Here is a 7,699-nt window from a genome sequence, read left to right on the forward strand (position 1 = left end):
CTTTACAGCTACGCGCCCGGACTGTGCACGCAAATCGAGGTGATGCTAAAAGAGGTTTTTAAGGCCTCGAAACGCAGAATTCATTTTAAAAGGTCATCACAAAAAAAGAGTTACATAGTTTTGGAGCAATAGTGTTATTTTCATTTTTACAAAGAAAGAAAAGTTTCCAAAAAAAAAAATAAGAAGGAAAACATCAAAAAAATATCTATATTTACTTAATTTAGTATTTAAGTTGTAAGCTTTAATAAATATCAAATATTGTTTAAATTACTTTAACATAACTATCTTATTCTCTTTTTAGTATTTCACATTATTTAGATAGTATTTTTGGGTCATCTTAAAACGAATGAAAAAAAGAGAGAAACAAAAACGGAAAAAAAAAAAAGCAAAACAAAAGCAAAAAAGGAAATTGGAGGTGGTCCCATCTTCCCACCTTTTCCAAATGTTCACGTGACTTTCCATTTGAAAGACTCTTTCCCATAACAAATTTTATTCTTCTTTATCACAATTCTAATAGTGGGAACCACAACGCTTCTTCCTATTTATTTCCTTCTTTCCAAAATATTCACACTCACGCACATTATATAAGAAGGAAAGCTGGGGAACAAAAAGAATAGGGGAGATCAGGGGGCAAAAAACAGAAAACAAAAAACGAGAAAAAAAGGTCGAACAGAAATCAGAAGGAAAAAGAAAGCGTTCATTTCTTCCTCTTCAAGCAAAACACAGCTTTTCTTCACCATCTTCACAGCTTTTCTTCTTCTTTTTCATTTTCACTATGGGAGTTCACTGAAAACACTACAAAAGCTCCATTAAACACTCCAAACTTCACTTATCTTCCTCACTAACCCATAACATCTTTTCACCATTGTTGCACCATGAAAACCAGCTGAACCAGCTCATAAACTATCCTCATATCCGGCAAAATCAGCCACGTCCAGCACCCTTGTTTAGCCCATTAACACAGCTCCAAAACCTCAGCCAAACACCACCATTTTATACCTGAAACCAAGCTCGAAACCAGCAGCGAAAACTTAGCAAAAATCAGTTCCAAAAGCAGCAAAAAAAAGCATTAAACTACCACTAATTTCTTCTCAAATCTCACCTTAAATGTATAGCAAAAACATCTACAAAATCAGCCATGAAACCAGCGAGAAAACAGACTAAAACCAGCCAAATATGACTCCAATAGCTGCTGAAAAACAGCACCAAGCCCAGCTGGAATCATCACCTTTCACCACCAAAAATCAGCCATAAAATGGCTACAAAATCAGCTCCTGTAATAGCCCCGCAACCAGCCATAAACACCTCAAAAAAAGCCCATTTTCCTCACAAAACAATAGTATATTTAGTCGGGTTCGAGTCTAATTTTCCGACGAGCTTTACCCGGCGAGATTCGAGGTTTTCGGTCGTGGGTCTGTCACAATTTATGGCTTTTGTTCCAACATCTATGGAGTTCTTCCATTATGCTAAAGATGGTTTTACATTAATGAAGGTCAAGTTCTCCTTCTTCTATTTTATTCTTTGTATATTTTGTTAGTATGTGTTGTTTTGTCTTTTTGTGGTTGAAAGAATGTTAACTGTACTAGTTTATTTTCCTTTAATGTTGGCTTTATCCAATATATTTTACTGTTCAAGTTTTAATGTGTTTAGATCTAATTTAGTTCATAAATAATGAGTCACCTTTAGTAGTTGAGTTGTGAAAAACAACTAATTTTGAGCCAACCTTATCATGAGAAATATGCTGATCCTTTGGGTTTTTGTTTAGGTTAGGCGAAAGAATTTGGGTTGCAAGAATAAAGTGGGCCGTTGAAGTTTGTTATGAATTAGAAAATCTTTTACCAAAGTATGTTTAATTTGCTAGGCCCGTTAGTATCATATAGTTGTCCTCTTTTATTAGTCTGTAAATAATTTTATAATATTCATGAACACGTTAGTAGCTTCAGGCACACTCTTAATTAATCAAATTATCGTGATTATGTATACGTTCGCGTGACATAATTACGATTCCAAAATAAACCAAAGTATGTGTTTGTGCAACTTTTGCCAAGTTTTTTCTTAATAATAAAGCATGATTAATAGTAGACACATACGCGTGACATGATTCTTGACGCGCCAAACGAAATAAGTACACGTACACATAACTCGTTTTAAGATAATTCCACGATCACTAATAATCAAGTATTTAAAAGCGGTTAAAAGTGTAAATGCACATAGGTCCCAATACGTAATTAAATGATTTAATTAAGCCAGGTATGATTAAAGCGACCATGCTAAAACCATAGAACCCAGGAATGCCTAACACCTTCTCCTTGATTAACAGAATTCCTTACCCGGTCTTATGTGTTCGCAGACCATAAATCAGAGTCAACTTCCTTGATTCAGGATTTTAAATCGGTGACTTGAGATACCATAAATAATCCCAAGTGGCGACTCTGAATTTGAATATAAATAATTCTATTTCGGTTATTGTCACTTTAATTGAAAAAACTCCCTTATATCCCATTATGCGGGTAAAAAGGGGGTGTGACAATGGCAAGGTCATTGCTTATGCTTCGCGTCAGTTGAAGATTCATGAGAAGAACTATCTGGTTCATGATTTGGAGTTAGCAGCCATTATTCACGCGTTGAAGATTTGGAGGCATTATTTATATGGCGCGGCATGTGAGGTGTTCATGGATCACAAGAGTCTACAGTATTTGTTCAAGTAGAAGGAGCTAAATTTGAGGCAGAGAAGGTGGTTGGAGCTATTGAAAGACTATGATATCACCATCTTATACCATCCGGGAAAGGCCAATTTGGTGGCCGATGCTTTGAGTAGGAAGTCAGCCAGTATGGGCAGTCTTGCGTATATTCCGGACGGTGAGAGACTACTTGCTTTGGATGTTCAGGTTTTGGCCAATCTGTTCGTGAGGTTGGATGTTTCTGAGCCCAGCCATGTATTAGCTTGCACAATCGCCCGTTCTTCTTTATTGGAGAGTATCCGAGATCAACAATATGATGATCATCAATTGTGTGTCCTTAGGGACACGGTGTTGCATACTGGTGCCAAGCAGGTTACATTAGGAGATGATGGAGTTTTGAGGCTGCAGGGTCGAGTTTGTGGGCCTAATGTGGATGGGCTCCGAGAGTTGATTTTAGAGGAGGCCTATAGTTCCCGGTACTCTATTCATCCGGGCGCTGCTAAGATGTATCAGGATTTGCGGCAACATTATTGGTGGAGGAGGATGAAGAAGGGTATTGTTGCATATGTGGCTCAGTGTTTGAACTGTCAGCAGGTAAAATACGAGCATCCGAGACCTGGTGGTTTGTTTTAGAGGGTTGAGCTTCCCGGGTGGAAGTGGGAGCGTATCACTATGGACTTCGTTGTTGGACTCCCACAGACTCGGAGGAAGTTCGATGCAGTATGGCTTATTGTTGATAGGCTGACCAAGTCAGGACATTTCATTCATGTGGCAGTCTCTTATTCTTCCGATAGGTTAGTTGAGATCTATATTCGGGAGATTGTTCGTCTTCATGGTTTGACCGTGTCTATCATTTCGGACCAAGGTATGCAGTTTACCTCACATTTCTAGAGAGCAATTCAGTGTGAGTTGAGCACACGGGGCGAGTTGAGCACAACATTTCATCCTCAGACGGACGGGCAGTCCGAGCGCACTATTCAGATTTTAGAGGATATGCTCCGAGCTTGTGTCATTGACTTTGGAGGCTCGTGGGATCAGTTTTTGCCTTTAGCAAAGTTTTCCTACAACAACAGCTACCAGTCGAGCATCCATATAACTCTTTATGAGGCTTTATATGGTAAGCGGTGTCGGTCGCCGGTTGGGTGGTTTGAGCCAGAAGAGGCTCAGTTGTTGGGTACGGATCTAGTGCGGGATGCCTTGGACAAGGTCATGATCATTCAGGATAGGCTTCATACAGCTCAATCCAGGGAAAAGAGTTATGCCGACCGTAAGGTTCGTGATGTGGCATTCATGGTCGGTGAGCGGGTGTTGCTTCGGGTGTCGCCTATGAAAAGCGTGATGAGATTTGGAAAGAAGGGCAAGCTTAGCCCTAGGTTCATTGGCCCGTTTGAGATTCTTGATCGAGTGGGAGAGGTGGCTTACAGACTTGCGTTGTCGCCGAGCTTATCAGTCGTGCATCCAATATTTCATGTGTCCATGCTTCGAAAGTATCACGGTGATCCATCTCGCGTGTTAGACTTCAACACTGTCCAGTTGGACAAAGACTTGTCCTATGAGGAGGAGTCAGTAGCTATTCTAGACCGGTAGGTTTGTCAGTTGAGGTCGAAGAGTTTCCCTTCTGTTCGTGTTTAGTGGAGAGGTCAACCTGTTGAGGCATCGACCCGGGAGTCCGAGTCCGATATGCGGAGCCGTTATCCCCATCTTTTCTCCGACTCAGATACTTCCTTCTTATGTCCGTTCGAGGAAGAACGGTTGTTTTAGAGGTGGAGAATACGATGTCCCTTTTGTCTCACCTCTATTTGCGTGCATCGTCTAGGCATGTATCCGAAAAGTCATTATGTGAAAATCTGTGAAAAATGATAAATTTTGCTCTTAAAATGAATTTAAGTTGACTTCGGTCAACATTTTGGGTAAACGGATCTGGACCCGTGATTTGACGGTCCTGGAGGGGTCCGTAGGAAAATATGGGATTTGGGCATATGCCGCGAATCGAATTCCGAGGTCCCAAGTCCGAGAAATGAATTTTTGGAGAAAATTGTTTAACTGAAATTTTAAGAGTTTTTAGAAATTTAAATATGTTTGAATGTGATGGTATCGGCCCCATATTTTGGTTCCGGAACCTGGTATAGGACTTATATGTGATTTAAGTTGAGCTTAAAAAATTTGGTAAGAAACGGACTTGAAATGACGTGAATCGGACCCTCGGTAGTGAAATTTAAAACTTAAGTGTTCTTGAGATTTTCCTTTGATTTTGATGCTAAATTCATTGTTAAAGGTGTTAATTTTGCGATTTGATGGTACGAATAAGTACATATGATGTTTTTGAGTTAGATGCATGTTTCCTTTGGAGCCCTGAGGGCTCGGGTGAGTTTCAGATGGGTTTCGGGACGTTTTTATACTTAGAAAAGTTGCAGGGTTTCAGTTTCTGGTATTCTGGAGTTTTTGTTCTTCGCGTTCACAGAAGGAATCTCGCGAATGCGAAGGGTAACTCAGGCTGAAGGACAATTCCTTCTACGCGAACGCGAGAAACAGGACGCGAACGCGAAGCACTAGGGGTGCTACCCTTCGCGAACGCGAAGGTCTTTTGGCTGGGACATGGGGGAAAGGGATTTTTGTACTACGCGAACGCGGCAACTGGCCCACGAACGCCATGGCTTGAGGAGCTAAAGCTCCACGAACGCGAGCCGCTAAACGCGAACGCAAAGGCAACTGAACCTGACCCTTTGCCAATGCGAAAAAGGCCTGTCCAGTGAATTAAAAATAGTAGCAAATCGGGATTGAGTCCATAACTTCATATTTTCAAAACTAGAGAGCTTTGAGGCGATTTTCAAAGAACAAGTTCTTCCCCAAAGCATTGGTATATGATTCTAAACCTTTTTCTTTCGATTTCCCATTGAATTTCATCAAATTTCATCCAAAAATCTAGTGATTTTTTTATGGTAGAAATTAGAAATTTGGGTAGAGTTAGGTTTTTTTTGAATAATTGGAAATTAGACCTCGTTTTGGGGTCGGATTTCGAAACTAATTACATATTTGGGCTTGTGGGTGAATGGGTGATCGGGTTTTGGTCCGAACCTCGAGTTTTGACCAAGCGGGCCCGGAGTCAATTTTTGACTTTTTGGGGGAAATGATAGAAAACCTATAATTAAGCTTTGGGTATGAATTTTTTAGCATTTATTGATGTTGTTAAATTAATTTGGACTAGATACAAATAATTTGGAGGCGAATTCTAAAGGAAAAGCGGTGTTTGAGGCTTGAGTTGGCCGTGGAAGGTTTAGGTAAGTGTTTGGTCTAACGTTAGCTTGAGGGATTAGAAGTTGTATCTTATTTTCTATGTGTTAATTGTAGAGTACGACGTATAGGCATGGTGACGAGTATCTATACGTCGGTGTCAAGCATGCCCGTGAGTCTCATTTTGTAATTGTTGTGACTCCGTTGTGATTTGTTCATGCCTAAAATGTTGATTATCATTGTTGGTTCCCTTGCCAGGATGTTATGGTTTATAATATTGTCTACCTTGCTGGGATGTATTGTTTACGACATTGTCTCCCTTTCCAGGATATTGTTGTGTACTTTTGTGCCCTTGCCAGGATTCTTTTGTGATTGATGTTGATTTGTAAATGGGAGCGGGTGGCACGCCTGCAATGAGATATATGAAATGGGATCGGGTTGCACGCCTGCAACAAGAAAGAGATGAAAGTGAATATTGTGTTTGTTTTTCTTATTCTGTTAGTAATTGAATGTTAGTTTCTTTACGTTTCTCTTTGGTATTCTGTTGTTATTCGATACTCCCCGTAGCATGTTATTCCCCCTCCCATCTTTGTTGTGATTATCTTATTTTCCGCTATATATGATTTAACTACATAGGTTTACTTGGTAGTTTGGTCCTACTCTTGTCACTACTTCGCCGAGGTTAGGCTAGGCATTTACCAGCACATGGGGTCGGTTGTGCTGATGCTACACTTTGCACTGTGCACAGATACTAGTACCGGAGCATTTGGACCACAGTGAGGTTGCTGCCTTCAGTCCAACAGGCGACCCGAGGTAGTCCTACAGGCATCCACGGGCCTTGGCGTCTCCTTCTATCATTTCTTTTCTGTTTATACTTATTTAAAGATAGATTCGTGTGTTTCTATTCAGACTTTGTTTGTAGTAATCATAGACAGTCTGTGAAATTGTGACACCAAATTCTGGGTAGAGTTGTATTTAGACTTCCGCAGTTTGTATTAAGTAAAATTATCAGATTCTGTCTTCCGCTTTGTTATTGATATTGTAATTTTCGTTGTTTTGATATGTTGTTTTGAAATTATAAGGACTTAAAAACTTGAAAAGGGTAATTAAAACGTAATAGTTGGCTTACCTAGCTTTCACTAGTAGGAGCCATCTCGACTCCGGAGGGTGAAAAATCCGGGTCGTGACACCTATTAAGTAACCAAGTCGGTGACAATCGCCTACCTGCAAAAACGGAAGGCCCAAATTAGTCCACCTAAATGGATATGTGTAGGTTAGCCAAAAGGGCCTTTTTAGGGGTTGAATTAACACACCTATCCTCATAATGTCCAAGTAGTATAAGAACAAATAGAGCCACGAAATTCTCTCCCAAATGGATCTACTCCAAACCCTCAAGAAGTTGCCAATAATCTTCTTCTTCTTCTTTCAATTCAAGTTAAACAGTAATCTCCAATCTTGAAGGATCTGAAGTGAAGCAAGTTAATGGTCATCAAGGGAAAGATACTACCATTTGTTTAATCCCCACAAAATCTGATCTAGGTAAGAAAATTATCTCTTCTTCATTTATTTGAGTTTATCCAAGTTCAAGCTAGGTTTTTTGTTGAAGGACTTGTGAAGTAGGGGCTGAAAATTGAGTTGAAGTAGTTGAGGTGTTATGGGCTGTTTGAAGTAGTTTTATGTTATTATATGGCTATCACATGTGAATATTATCTTGTACATGTTGTTTTTAAGCTTATTGGTGCCCTAACTAAGTTGGGAGAGTAAGAATTGATGAAGTAATAATCTGA

General features: G+C 39.8%; 1 long non-coding RNA gene across 1 annotated transcript; it reads left to right on the plus strand.

Annotated features, from left to right (window-relative positions):
* The first annotated feature begins 498 nt into the window (after window positions 1-498).
* On the plus strand, window positions 499-6,972 carry LOC142181185 (uncharacterized). Its single transcript, XR_012709619.1, has 2 exons — window positions 499-1,492; window positions 6,661-6,972. It is a non-coding gene; the product is annotated as an uncharacterized LOC142181185 (long non-coding RNA).
* The last annotated feature ends 727 nt before the right edge of the window (window positions 6,973-7,699 follow it).

The sequence above is a fragment of the Nicotiana tabacum genome, chromosome 1, assembly GCF_000715075.1.
Source record: "Nicotiana tabacum cultivar K326 chromosome 1, ASM71507v2, whole genome shotgun sequence".
Classification (NCBI taxonomy): domain Eukaryota; kingdom Viridiplantae; phylum Streptophyta; class Magnoliopsida; order Solanales; family Solanaceae; genus Nicotiana; species Nicotiana tabacum.